The sequence below is a fragment of the Rhineura floridana genome, chromosome 4, assembly GCF_030035675.1.
Source record: "Rhineura floridana isolate rRhiFlo1 chromosome 4, rRhiFlo1.hap2, whole genome shotgun sequence".
NCBI classification, from domain to species: Eukaryota; Metazoa; Chordata; class Lepidosauria; order Squamata; family Rhineuridae; genus Rhineura; species Rhineura floridana.
Window position 1 is genome coordinate 41,516,419 of NC_084483.1, and position 15,502 is coordinate 41,531,920.

Consider the following 15,502-nt stretch of genomic DNA (forward strand, 5'->3'; position numbering starts at 1 on the left):
TGCTTCAAAGACATTCTTGATAATATACTTAGAGCACAATCCAACCAAAGTTAAGCACTTTAAAATCTCTTGGATTTCAAATTGCAAGGAGGGATTAAATACTTATAAATATTATTTATGATGTGTCACCTGCCTGCTCAGACAGTGAGGTAAAATAATTAAAACTCATTATAATTCCACACTAAACAATAATAAGGAAAACCTTAAAATCAAAATACGAAGCTGCAAATTTAGTTAGCGAGAACAGCACAAATGACCTGGAAAGCTAAGGCCCCAAATATATATAAAACCATGGAATAAAAGTTTACTAAGCATAGGAATGACAAGCAGTCTCTGGTGACACATACAAAAAAGATAATACAAGTTTCACCATAATATTTCTATGCATGTTCTTTCTTTTTGTTGCCTGTGTTTTTAAAAACCCTTTCAAACTAAAAAACCATGTTAAAAATAATATCAGCAGTACACACTATCGCTCCCAAATGATATTATTTACAGTGTAATTGGTATTATTTATGTGTCAGCAAATGCCTTTTGAAACAGGAATGTTTTCACTTAACCCTAGCAAGTGTATAACAGTAATCTAAATGGGAGTTTACCAAGGCACGGATGGCAATGGCTTAATCCTTATCTAAGAGGAAGAGCCACAGACAATTCACAATCTGTATCTGCTGAAATGTATTCACCACTACTGCTGTCATCTACACTTCAGTAACAATGCCCAGACTGCACAACCTACTCCTTTAGGGTATGGGGCAACCACATCTCTATCAAATCAATTTTAACTTGCTACCAACACTTTCACAACTATGAAACTGTATATAGAAAGTGATGAATAATAGGGGACAGGATAGAACTTTGCAGTACTCCACAAGTCCAAGTCTATGGAGTAAAACAATAATCACCAAATACTACTTTCTGACACCAACATTTAAGGTAGAAGCAGTTCCATTGCAAAAGAGCACCACCAACCTCCAATTACTCTAGGTGATCCAGAAGGGTCCAATGGTTAACTGACATACGTACGTCTCTGAGATATCTAGAAGTCCAAGCAAAGTAACATCTCCCTTATCTAACTCAAGATGCAGATCATACACCAGGGCTAATAAAACAATCTCAACATCCGATTGATTGTTATGGATCTAGCTATTTAGCATTGTTCATCTGTTTATGGATATGATCCAAAACAAAACTGCATGCCCATTTTAATCCATGCTCAAAAATGGCAAATTTGATACTGTTCTGTAATTGTCTCAAAACACTGGATCAAGAGTTGACTTCTTCAAAAGTGGGAAAGTAACAGCTTTCATTATATCTTCCTCCAATGACATGTTAATGATTCCAACAGCAAACAGTCATGCTGCTATTAGTTATTTTGACTAAGTGAATAGTTCTTATGCATGCTTGCATTTTATGTTATTGCTTGCAATTTTTATGTTGTTCACCACTTAGGTAAAACTTTTTTGATTGAATGGTATGTACATTTGATAAATAAATAATTCTGTTATCAATGCAGCACTGGTGTGAAATAAACAGGTACGGGGGGGAAGGCTTGGTTTTTTTCCCCGAGTGGACACTTCTCCTTCTCCTCCCAGCCCTGAGCAGCCTGGGTTTCATGTTAGTAAGCTCCCTTTTCTTTATCTGCTGTAGGGCTACACTGTATGTTAACCCAAGGCTGGTGACCTATATCCATGAGGCTGTCAATGACATACATATTAAAGAGATGTGGCTTGATAATATGGAGGGACTGGTGTTGGCTGAGATGATGCCAGCAGAGCATTCAGTTTAGCATCAATGTACAGAAAGGCAATGAAAAAGGAACATTATTTTTGTCTGCAAGGAACCTACCTAGCTGTGTGTCAGTTTGCGTGTTGTTTCAGAAAGTGTAGGTTAGGCAGGTTTGCCTATAAATGCAAACTGAATTGAATTTCTCCCCCATCTCCAGTCAGGGACAGGAAGAGTTCTGAAGCAGGGAAAACATGAGGGGAAAGCTGGAGGGGGAGGCTTGGATTCCCCCGAAGTAGAAGTAACTAGCAATTCCATGCAAAACTGCAAACTCATATCAATATTTTATAAGATAATTTAATTAGATAATTAGCTGGCATCTGAAGATAACTCCCTGCACATGATCTAATGATATATCTAGTACTAGCAAACTTTATCTCTGCTTGCATGGTAAAAGAAAGAAAGAAAAGCAGAGTCACTCAGATCTGTGGTAAATGGAAAGTCAATATTAATCCAGCCTTCGCATCCAATGAGAATCTGGAAAAAAAACATGAACAAGCCTAGGTGACAATTTTAAATTGAAAAAGTGGTATATTTACTTTATAGTATATCTACTTTGGGAAGAACAACCGGGAAACTCAAGGGAATCCTAGTGCACAGAATAATTTTGCAGAGTAATTGAGTTTAAATGCAGTCACACTGCACTTGGTTTTATAGCATCATATTTCAGTCTATCATATCATATCATTAATTGATATTATTACTGCTAAAAGGTAATGGCTAGAGAAAGACAGTTTCTGGCTTTTGCAGTGTGATAACTGCAATGCAAGGATCACTAAAGCTCTGTGTTGAACTCTGTAATCAATGTTACATTTTCCCCTCACCTTAGTAGCTTTATTACACGTTTTTGCACACGCCATAAGAGAGACATGAGAGGGACATCTAGCCCCAAATTATCTTCTGTGACTGGCAGAAGTTGTCTAAGGCAGAGAGCCTCCCTAGCGCCGCTGCATAAGCTCCTTTAACTGAACCCTGGCCTTTCTATGTGCAAAACATGTCCTCTGCCAGTAGACCAAGAGCTCTCCCCAAAACTAGACTTTCTAGCCAGTCTAACCAGAGGGAAAGGAGGTATCCATTCTTCATAACAGACTGGTTCAATCCTGAATTTCCAGAATACCTTCCAAAGAGAGTGTTTTCTTCTTTACACAGTATGTCTCAGATACAATTTACAGTTATATTAGGAATTAAAATGGTTTGTTCCCAAAAGGCTCACTTCTGGACAATGCCAAGAATAAATAGGATATAGAAGGCAATGTAGGGGGAAGATTACAAACACTCATTTCACATGACACTGAGCAGAACAGCTGATGGGCTAAGCCAAATTAATTTTTTTCAAAAATATAGCAATTATATATCAATATTATAAACTAGTCAATTTGATTTAATATGTTCCAGAGGTTAACAAAATTGTTGGTTGAGTTTTTGCCCATGTTTAAATGAGAAGGTATTTATTTCCTAATCTCTTTTTCAGGCTGACAAGTGTGGCTTCCTGAACTCCATTAATATCCACTTTCGGGTTTGGAATAAATTGATGTCTACTTTCCAGGCCAGCCACATCAGCTAATCACTTTGCCCCCTCTCTACTAACATGCATAAAAATGAAGCCTTCAAAGCTGCATGTGATGCTTTTAAGTTTTCACAAAACTGTTTCTGATTTCAAAAGAGTAAATGGATTCACAGTTGCTTTCCAGATCTTTTATTGAATAACTTAGAATACTGTATAAATGGAGAGGGAAAATCCTGTTAGTATGCTAGCAACATGTTATAATTTTATGGTAAATCATGTCACTCATTCCAATTTTATCAATTAATAGAGAAAGTTTATGTTTTTATCATTTGCAACTTCTGTTCAGTATAAGCAATACTAATACACATAACTTTTATCAAGGGGAGATATGATAGCACTGTTCAAGTACATGAAAGGTTGTCACACAGAGGAGGGTCGGGATCTCTTCTCAATTATCCCAGAGTGCAGGAATGGCTCAAGTTGCAGGAAGCCAGATTTCGACTGGACATCAGAAAAAACTTCCTAACTGTTAGAGCCATACAACAATGAAACCAATTACTAGAGAGGGCTCTCTGACACTGGAGGCATTCAAGAGGCAGCTGGACAGCCATCTGTCAGGAATGCTTTGATTTGGATTCCTGCATTGAGCAGGGGGTTGGATTCGATGGCCTTTTAGGCCCCTTCCAACTCTACTATTCTATGATTCTATTTAGTCTGTATTAGTCTAAGAATAGGTCAGTGCATAGAAGGTACAGTTTGTACTTACCGTAAACGGTGCTTCTTCATGGATGACAAGAGGTCTCCATGTGGGTACTATAGCTCCCCCTACATCTTGAAGACAGGAAATGCTTCAGGAAATGTTTTTTGCTCCTCCCTTCCTGCTGAGGCTCAGTTTTCATTCTTGTAAAGCTCTGCCAACAGCCTCAGCTCATCGTAGAATATATAACACATCGAAAAAACACAATAGGTGTAAGAACATGGAAACAGTTACCCAGTCTGGGAGAGTCCCAGAAATGTGTGTAGTCGTGGCACCCCATAATATCGTCCCATATAGCCAGCCAGGTTAGGGAGGGCCGTGGAGACCTCTTGTCATCCATGAAGAAACAATGTTTACGGTAAGTACAAACTGTACCTTCTCTCATGGATGACAGAGGTCTCCATGTGGGACGTGCTAAAGCTACAACCTAGGGTGGGTCAGGTGGAGGCAGGACCCGTTGGAGAACTCTGCGACCAAATGAAGCCTCCGCTGATGCATAAAGATCAATTTTGTAATGCCGAGCAAAGGTAGACGGGGATGACCAGGTGGCTGCCCTACAAATTTCTTCTATGGAGGCATTAGTGGAGAAGGCCGCCGAAGTAGCGGCTGATCTGGTGGAACGAGCGGTAAGGTTCAATGGAGAGGACCGGTGCAGAGCTTCGTATGCTAGAGATATACACGCTCTAATCCACCTAGCCAAGATATTTCATGAGACCTTGTTTCCTAAAGTAGGCGGATGGAATGATACAAACAAGGAATCACAGTTACGAAAGGACTCAGTTCTAGAAAGGTAGACTTTCAGAGCACGTCTAACGTCTAAGGAGTGCCATGCTTTTTCTCTGGGATGAGAGGGATTAGGACAAAACGAAGGTAGGATTATTTCCTGCTGCCTATGGAATAGTGAGTTCACTTTGGGAACAAAGGCTGGGTTAGTTTGTAGCACCACTTTATCTTTATGGAAAGTACACAGATGTTTTTGTATTGAAAGGGCTTGCAGTTCAGATACTCTGCAAGCCGAGGTGATAGCTACAAGGAATATCAATTTGAAGGACAGGACCCTGAGAGAAATGGATGCAAGAGGCTCGAAGGGAGGTTTTTGAAGAGCACTGAGGATGGTATGCAGGCTCCATGATGGAAATCTATGCAGTACTAGAGTACTTAAGGCAACAGCTCCTCGCAGGAACTTTTTGAGAAGAGGATGTGCAGCCAGAGGAGTATTGCTGGTAGGTAGCAAGATGGATGAGAGAGCCGATGTTTGTCGTTTTAAAGTATTTGGCCGCATGCCCTTTTTCAGACCATCTTGCAAGAATTGCAGAACTTGAGCGACCACTGCTGACTCTGGAGAGATAGCTTCTGTGGCGCACCAGGAGGAGAAGGCTTTCCATGTAGATTGATAGCTTTTAATGGTGGAAGGGCGTCTCGCTGACAGGATGGTATTCACCACTTCAGAGGAGAATCCTAACGCTAACAGCCTATTGCGCTCAATCTCCATGCGGTTAGTCTAAGCCATTGTGGGTCCGGGTGTAGGAGAGGACCCTGATGAAGCAGGTTGTGTTGTGCCAGTAGATGAAGCAGCGGGCCTTGTGCCAGACGAACTATGTCCGAGAACCAGGGGCATCTTGGCCAATAGGGGGCCACGAGGACTACGTGAGCTGCTTCTGTTCTGATTTTCTTCAGTACTCTGGACAGTAAGGGAGTTGGTGGGAAGGCATAGAGGAGGCCTTTTGGCCAACTTACTGCCAGAGCAACTTGTCCTTCTGCTCCACGACTTCTGAATCAGGAGAAGAATCTCTTTGTCTGGTGATTGTCATCCGAAGAGAATAGGTCTACTTGGAAGTTGCTGAACTTCGCTTGGAGAGACTGGACTACTTCCACATTCAGAGCCCACTCGCCTGGGAAGAGCTGCTGTCTGCTCAGCCAATCAGCCGTTATGTTCAGGCGACCCTGGATGTACTCTGCTGAAATTGAGGACAGGTGTCTTTCTGCCCACAGTACCACTGAGGTAGCCTCTAGGTTCAGAGTCCTTGAGTGGTACCTCCTTGTTTGATCAGGTAAGCACGAGTCAACGTGTTGTCGGTGCGAATGAGGACGTCCGGAAAGGCAAGGATTGGTGCGAAGTGCCAAAGAGCTAGGTGTGCTGTCCTTAACTCTAATCAGTTGATGTTTCTGGTCGCCTCTGCTGTCGACCAGCGTTCTTGAACATATTGCCCCTGGCAGTGCGCTCCCAACCGTGGAGGCTGGCGTCAGTGGTGATGACTGTTTGGGGAAGATCCTGTAGTGGGACTCCTTTCGATCGGTTCCGTATTTCCGACCACCAGGTGAGGGAGTGTTTGACCGGAGATGGAAGGAGAACATGATGATGGTTGCATAGTGCAATGTCTGATTGGAACTGAAGTAAAAAGGTTTGAAGTGGGCGGGAGTGCAGGCGCGCCCAGAGAGTGATCCCTATTGCTGATGCCATCATGCCCAGAAGTTTGGCAAGCAACCTCACGTCTGGGGATCGAAGTTGGGACAAAGTAGTTGCTAGTGAGGCAATGTTCTGGACCCTCTGTGGCGACAGGGAAATGAGCTGTTGAGCCGTGTCTATAGTCGCCCCAAGGTGGAGCAGCTGCTGAGAAGGGCATAGATGGCTCTTTTGGGAATTTATGAGAAACCGTGACCTTGCAAGAAGTCTAGTGAAACGTGGCCGTCCTGTTGGGCTTGATGGAAGGAATTGGACCAGATGAGGAGGTCATCTAAATATGGGTATATGTGCAATCCTTGCATCTGAAGACCAGCTACTAACGTCACCATGACCTTGGTGAATAGACGTGGAGCTGAAGCCAGACCAAAGGGAAGGGCCCTGTATTGAAAGTGGTGGCTGTTGTAATAGAAGTGGAGTAATCGCATGTGAGATGGAAATATGGGGATGTGCAGGTAGGCCTCTTTTAAATCTATTGAAGCCAGAAAGTCCCGTGGAAGAAGAGCTTCTCTGATGGACGTAAGGGTCTCCATCCTGAAGGTTCTCTGGGTCACAAATTGATTTAAGAATTTGTGGTCGAGCACCCTGCACCAGGATCCATCCTTTTTCCCGACCAAGAAGAAGATGGAGTAAAGACCTGAGAAAACCTCTCCTGATGGTACTTCTTCTATGGCGGAGATATCCAACAGGTGATGAATCTCGCCTAATATTGCTTGGTGTTTTTTGATGGAAGTGGCTAAGGAAGAGGGAAGGAATCTGGTGGGCAGGTACTCTGTAAGTTCTATCTGGTACCCCTCCTTGATGATGGTGAGTACCCACTTGTCCTGGGTCGTGTGTTGCCAATGGGAAGCAAAGTGGGTTAGGCGACCTCCTACTTGTGGCGTTGGCGGTGAGTCAGAAGCGTTGTTGGTTCTGACATCCTTGGGGGAGGGCCTGGAAGAAGGGGTCTGAGACTTCAGTGGAAATCTCTGCCTGGTTCAGTAGGAGCGCCCACTTTTGAAGTCACGTGCCCTGGTGGTGAGCCTGGAGCCACGAAAGGACTGGAAAGGGTAAGAAGAAGAGGCAGGACACTTAAAAGTGCGCCTATCCTCTCGCTTTTGGGATGGCATCACTTTCTTTTTATCTCTGGTCTCTACGAGGACTTCCTTGAGTGCCTCATCGCCGAAGAGCTTGGTACCTGAGAAGGGGACAGAGGCTAGGCTGGCACGTGAAGGTGCATCCACATCCCAAAGGTTAAGCCAGAGATGTCTTCTAGCTACAACTGCTGCCGCCATTGCTCTGCAGGAAAATTGGGCAGAGTCCATAGTGGCGTCTGCTATGAATGACAGGGATCTAGATATCTTGAGTAGAGTCCTTCTGAGTCTAGCTGGGTCTCTGTTAACATTGTCAAGCAGGTCTGCAGTCAATAACAGCGCTGCTCTGGCAAATACAGAAGCCGAAGTAGAGGCTCTTATTGAGAGCGCATTAGCTTCGTGAGAGCGCTTCAGAGCTGCGTCAGATTTGCGCTCAATGGGGTCCTTTAACTGAGCATCTCTGTCCCGCGGCAAGAGGGCATGGGAGAGTAGACCGGAAATGGGCCCGTCCACAGCTGGAATGCGAAGCTGGTTCATAACGTCAGCATCTAGGACATAAAAATTATTGGCATAGTTAGTACCTTTTCTGCATTGGAGAGGCAAGTCCCATTCTAACTTCATAATATTTTTAAAAGAGATAGGCAAAGGCATGCACTTAGTGGAAGGCTTAGGGACAGGGAGCACTAGAGAGCTCTTAGATAAGGGCTCCTGTTGTTTCTGGGTCACATTTAAGTCCAAACCTGCCACTACTTTATGGAAAAGAGGGGCAAAATGAGCCTCTACAAATAATCTAGCACACTCAGTGTCATCCATATCTGAGCCTTCGCTCCATTCCCCTTCTTCAATATCAGGATCTCTGTCGTCATCAGACTGGCCTGCATCTAAAGAGAGGCCTTGCTGAGTGCTGTGGCCTCTAGCAACAGCATGTGGGGAGGGTGAAGGTACGCAATTGAGGGCCTTTTGGAGGGTGGGGGTGGTACGTCTGCATTATCCCGTGTGGAGGGAGAATGCCTTTTGGATGCCCTGCTGCTTGCTAATTCTGTAACAAGCTCCCCAATCATGACCTCCTTCAGCTGTTGCAATACAGCGGGAGATAGCAGATCAGATAGGGACAACTGCGGTTGTTGAGGCATTGCATTAGAACCAGGCTGGGATGGGGGGTAATCTCAGAGCTTGGAAAAGTTACTTTTTTAAACTACAGCTCCCATCAGCCGCAGCCAGCATGGCCACTGGATTGGGCTGATGGGAGTTGTAGTTCAAAAAAGTAACTTTTCCAAGCTCTGGGTATTCTGCATGCATTGAACTGGGGAATCGTACCTCCTTTGCTCCACATCTTCAGATGAAAGACACTCCAGTTCCCTAGGCCCAATAGGAACACGGCGGGGGGGTTCTGAGGACCGCAGAGATCGTGTCACCAAGAGGACCGCAGCGCTATTCTCAGGCAGGAGTAAACACAAGTCATGGGAAGCATCCGCTTTAATAAGTGCCCTTTTTTGTTGTAGAGCAGGAGCGGCGTGAAAAGCTGCGGGCGAGTGCTGATCCAAAATGGCGAGCGCCGCATTGCGAGTGGCCGAAAACAGCTCCGCTAAAAGCCCCTGTGGTAAGGAGAAGTGGAGGGGACTCACTGACTCTGGCAAACTTGCAGGGAGCGATGGAGTCCATCCGAGAAGAGGTGCCCTCAAGAGGGTCGTCTCCGCCAATAAGCAGCTGCTGCTGAGCATTGGCGGGAATCTGGGGCGGGTGGGAGCTGACTGCAGCCGAGGCTGAGTACTGCCCTGCCTTTTTTGAATATTTTTTCTTCTTCAAAGAGTAAAATGCTGTCTTTTCCATGCTTGCAGGGAGCAGAAGGCAGAAGAAATGAAAGTGAAACAAGAAGGACAGAGAACTAAAGGTCAGTAATTTTTTTTTTTAATTATAAAACAAGTAGAAAAATAGATAGCAGGAAGACAGGCCGAAAAAACCTGGAATATAGGCAAAAGGGAAGAGAGAAGCTAGGCCAGAAAGGAAGACAATCAGAAAGGGTGTGCTCCGAGCTGAGACAGGAAAGAAAACTGAGCCTCAGCAGGAAGGGAGGAGCAAAAAACATTTCCTGAAGCATTTCCTGTCTTTGAGCTGTAGGGGGAGCTATAGTACCCACATGGAGACCTCTGTCATCCATGAGAGAATTTTCAAATATCAGCATAATCCTCTGACTTAAATTATTTGATAGCTGTTGGCAATGAACATCAGGATGATGTGTAGTGTATCTAATAGCTATAGTGAATTTGGATGGTCAACCTACATGGTCATTCTGGAATTTCAGGAATAGTTATGTACTGTATTAGGAGTCCTAGTGCTGCTTGTGGTGAGGATGGCAGATTGGTTTAGCATGAGTTCAGATTACATTTCAGTCAACGTTCTGTCATATATGGATCTGGAACTCCGAGGGTAAAGTGTCAGGGATAGGGTGGAAGCAAAGTGGGTAGGGGAAAGGTGAAGCATCCCTTGTTCTGGCCAGCACCTCTCTTCTTCAAAGAGGTCCTCTTGACACCCCTCTTAGCAGCAGGGCCACGAAAGCTAGGGCTTACTAATACAGGTTACTGATGGAAAATGTATAAATGTATATATTCTACTATTTGAGCTGAATACCAAAACACAGGGAGAAAAGTATCAATAACCACTGTCAAAACAGCAAAGGTTTGTGGTATTGTGTGAAGTGGAGAAAACCCTGTACATCAGAAATGGAGAATGTTCTTAGGCCCCAGCTCCCATCAACCAACATAGTCAATGATCAGGGACGAACAACATTCCTGTCCACCAACTAGGGATGTGCTAGAATTCCACCCAATTTGATTTGGTACCCAGTTTTCCATTAATTCTCTTATTCTCAATAGCTGAGGATCGAATTTTAATGTAGAGAATTTCCAATGTTAGTTTTGAAACAAACTTTTTTTTAAAAATCCACCTCTAAAATACTGATTTTAAGAATGATAATTTATCAATATTCCTTTTAAAATATCATTTCCTTCAAAATATCAATATTTGAAAGGGAAATATTGATATTTCCTTCGAAATATTGATATTTCCTTTTTAAAAGTTGATATTAATATTTATATTTTTTCTGAGTGAAAAAAAGCCATGGATTGGTAAAAGCAGTGGCTAGAGGTTACAGAATGAACTGATACCAGCCTGTTAGGTTGACAGAATGCTTTTGAAGCGACACTGGTCAATGGATCCCATCCCTACCATCAACATCTGGAGGGCCATAGGTTCTCCATCCTTGAAGTACACCACCCTAAGCTCCTTGGAGGAAAGGTAAGATAAAAGCGTCATGGGTGAAAAACACCAAAATCCTGCGGCACCTTATAGAGTAACTAATAAATATATTGTTGCATATGTTTTTGTGGGCCAAACCAACTAAGATTTATTTGCAGATTTGGCACCATCAGGACTGGGCTGAATATAGAACGGGAACAGCTAGCTCATAACCGAAAATATTCCCCTCAGTGTTCATCTTACTTTGTCATTTCATTATTGGTTGGAAGTGGTCACACCCACTTTGATTGGAATTCTTACCTTTTTCACTGGACCTTCTTTGCATTTGACTCTGCATAATAATAGCAAGCACCTACTTCATGCATTATTACATGCCAATGAGGATTTCATGCATCTGATAAAATGAGCTCTGGCCCATGAAGGTTTATGCCACAATAAAAGTAACAAATTCAATGTGTAACAAATTAGATTTAAATTATATCCACTAACTGTGAAATCCTATGGTTAGTTTGCTCAAAAGTAAGCCCCTTTGAGTTCAATAGGACTTACTCCCAGGTAATTGTGTATAGGATTGTAGCTTTAAAGAAGAGAAAAAGTGTAGGTTCCAAAATATTTTCATTAAAATCTACTGGCTTTGCACCATCTTCTGGGTTGTTACTTCATGATGGCTAAAAGACAGACCCAACAGAGATCATATACTGAAAAAATGAGAAAATCAATTTCTGTACCTGCAAGGAAGAATTAATGGTAGAGAAGGTCATTAAATAATAGATGCTTTATGGCAGCATACTCTTTTAACACAAATCCAATTTATAAACAAAGATGCAGTAAGTTGGGAACAATTTATGCATTCTGCTGGTGCTTTGGTGTGCTCTGAGTAAAGAGAAAGACAAGATTCACCCACCCCTAAACCTCATGCAATAAGAAATAATTACAGTGAAAAGGAAAAAGCAACAAAAATGGAACTAACTTTGTTGCATTCTGGGTTGATTTTTCTTTTGAAGTTTTATTCTGAAGCTTCTTGAGAAGTGTTATTAAAAACAACTTTTATGCCAACGTACAAAACAGTATCATATCTTCCCATTCTTTTTTAGGATTTAGTTTTCTGATTTTGTTGCAGGCAGTGGCTGTAAGCCAGTACCATATGCACACTGTATACAGATCCCCAACCATCTTTCACTAAGTTGAGGAAAGATGTGAATGTATGACTCAAGTTGGAGTATTTCGTGTGGCCATTTCCTGTATGACTTTCCTGTAATATTCCTGTGCATAATATTCTATGTGATGATTCCTCCTATATTAATATGTAGTTCTCTAACATGGAGATTAGAGATGAGCCAACCAGTCTATTTCTGGTCAATGTCACCCTTGCATTTGTTCATTGTTAAATCCATGTTGTCTTATTTCTGCATTGAACTGAGATTTTAAAACCCCTACAAATATCATATTTAATTCTGCATTTTTATTCGTATTTTTAAATGTATCTTCTTTCAAAATACACATTTCTAAATATGATTTTTAAAACATGTTTTGATATGTTCTTTGAGTTGAGAACTGAGCCAGAACATTTGGAATGTGCAAAAGCCAGTGGATAGTTAAGTTCTGAAAGATGCAGATACAAACCCACAGTTTGCAAAGGTAAAATTGCTCAAACATCACAAAGAAAGACCTCTCTCTCTGCATACAAAACACTTCTCTGGATTGTGGCCATAATAAAATAGTACATAATCATTGACATCCTTTTCAACATTTATAATCCACATCCTGGGGCGTATAATCACGTATTGTTGGTTATATGGGGAAAGTGCTGTAGCACAGTGGTAGAGCAATTGCTTTGCCTGCAGAAAGTTCTGAGTTCAATCCCCGGCAACTCCAGGTAGGGCTGGGAGACCCCTGTCTGAAACACTAAAGAGCTGCTGTCAGTCACTGTAGTCAATACTGAGCTAGATGGACCAATGATCTGACTCAGTGTAAGGCAGCGTCCTATGTTCCTAATAAAATATAACCCATAGAATCATAGAATCATAGAGTTGGAAGGGGCCTTGTAGGCCATCGAGTCCAACCCCCTGCTCACAGCAGGAAATCCACAGCTAGAGCATCTCCCGCAGATAGCTGTCCAGCCTCTGCTTGAAGACATCCAGCGAAGGGGATCCCACCACCTCCCTAGGCACTCGGTTCCATTGTCGAACTGCCCTTACTGTCAAGAAGTTCCTTCTAATGTCCAATCTGAATCTACGCTCCTGCAACTTAAAACCATTAGACCTAGTCCTACCCTCTGGGGCAGCAGTGAACAAATCTGTACCCTCCTCTATGTGACAGCCCTTTAGGTACTTAAAGAGTGTAATCATGTCACCCCTCAGCCTTCTCTTCACCAGACTGAACATGCCAAGTTCCTTCAACCTTTCCTCATAAGACTTGTTCTCCATACCAGCTATCATCCTCGTCGCCCTCTTCTGAACCCGCTCTAACTTGTCTATATCTTTCTTAAAATGAGGCGCCCAGAACTGAACGCAGTATTCCAGATGAGGCCTGACTAATGCAGAATATAGTGGGACTATTACTTCCCTCGACCTGGAAACTATAGATCTGTTTATGCAGCCCAAAACCGCGTTTGCCTTTTTTGCCACAGCATCACACTGCTGGGTCATGTTCAACTTGCGATCCACTACAATTCCAAGGTCCTTCTCACACGTACTACTGCTAAGCTGGGTGTTTCCCATCCTGTGCCCGTGCATTTTGTTTTTGTGGCCTAAATGCAGAATCTTGCATTTGTCTTTATTGAATGTCATTTTATTAATTGCAGCCCAATTTTCTAGTCTATCCAGGTCCCTTTGGATTTTATTCCTGTCTTCCATTGTGTTAGCTATCCCTCCCAGTTTCGTATCATCCGCAAACTTCATAAGGCTTCCCTCCACTCCATCATCTAAGTCATTGATAAAAATGTTGAAGAATATCGGCCCCAGGACAGAACCCTGTGGCACTCCACTCGAGACCTCCTTCCAGTCCGAAGCAGAGCCACCGACGACCACTCTGAGTACAGTTTTCCAACCAGTTGTGAATCCACCTGACAGTATTTCCATGTAGTCTGCATTTGACTAGTTTGCTAATCAAAAGGTCGTGGGGGACTTTGTCAAACGCCTTGCTGAAATCTAGATAGATGACATCAACAGCATTTCCACCATCTACTAAGCTAGTGACCCGATCAAAAAAAGAGATGAGATTAGTTTGACAGGGTTTTTTCTTGACAAACCCATGCTGGCTCCTTCTAATCACAGCATTGTCATCTAGATAGTTGCCAATGGACTCTTTTATTATCCGTTCTAATATCTTATATTGAAGTCAGACTGACCGGCCTGTAATTCCCCGGATCTTCTTTTTTACCCTTTTTAAAGAGCGGGATGACGTTTGCCCGTCTCCAATCCTCCGGCATCTCTCCCGTTCTCCAGGATTTCTCAAAGATGATGGCCAGAGGTTCTGAGAGTACATCCGCAAGTTCCTTCAATACTCTGGGATGCAGTTCATCAGGCCCTGGAGATTTGAACTCATTTAGGTTAACTAGATATTTCCTGACTATCTCCTTATCAATCTTGAACTGCAATCCCGACCCCTTACTGAGATTGCTACCGATGCAAGGTTGCACACTGTTCTCTTTTTGGGAGAAAACGGAGGCAAAATAGGCATTGAGCAGTTCTGCTTTTTCCTCGTTATCTGTCAGCATTTTGCCATCCTCATTGAGCAGCAGTCCCACCGTTTCCTTGGTCTTTCTCTTGCTTTGAACATATCTGAAAAACCCCTTTTTGTTGTTCCTCGCTTCCCTCGCCAGCCTCAGCTCATTCTGGGTTTTAGCTTTCCTTACGCTATTCCTGCAAGCCCGAGCCGCTCATCGGTACTCTTCCTTGGTGATGCGTCCTTCCTTCCATTCTTTATACATGCTCTTTTTTACTTTTACCTCCTCCACCAGTCTTCCGTGTAGCCACATTGGCTTTTTCCGATGTCTTCCGTTTTTCTTCCTCTTTGGAATTGTTTGCGATTGCGCTTTTTGTAATATGTTCTTCATGAACTCCCACGCTAATTAAACAAAGTGGTATTTGTCTGAAAGCTTGCAAGAATTGGAATTATACTGAAAAAACCTTAGTGTCAGACCAATACAACAGCAACCCACGTGGTGGTGTTGCCGTGTTTTTTTTAAATGCCATTAAACAATTTTATAGCACAATCCTAACCATGCCTACTGAAGTAAGTCTCACTGGCTTCATTGGAACTTACTCCCAGGGTAAATGTGCATAGAATTGCAGCCTTATTGATGTGAAAGCAAGAACATTTTTTCACAGAACTCTTCTTTAGAGAGCTCGGAAGCAACTTCTAAAAAATATCAACATCTTATTGTACACTGCTTCAGTAGCTTTTGGCTGTGAATTGGTTTATAAATCTGCAAATAAATAAATGATATCTGTTCAAAGGATGTTAAGCTGATAAATTCAAATGTTTCATTGATGAGGCAATCATTTCCCTGACCTGTACTTCATTGCTGACCATGCTGACAATGCACAATAAATGAACTAAGATTTTTAACCACAATTATTAAACACTGACATATAGAAAATCATCATTTTCTGTCTTCTTTTGATGATAATTATCTTCAACAAACTCAGCTGAACGGAAGG

The 15,502-nt window shown here is 42.7% G+C and overlaps 1 protein-coding gene across 3 annotated transcripts in view; it reads right to left on the reverse strand.

Annotated features, from left to right (window-relative positions):
- SNTG2 (syntrophin gamma 2) overlaps positions 1 to 15,502 on the reverse strand; it is a 420,613-nt gene that overhangs the window by 168,969 nt on the left and 236,142 nt on the right. The window lies entirely within an intron of this gene.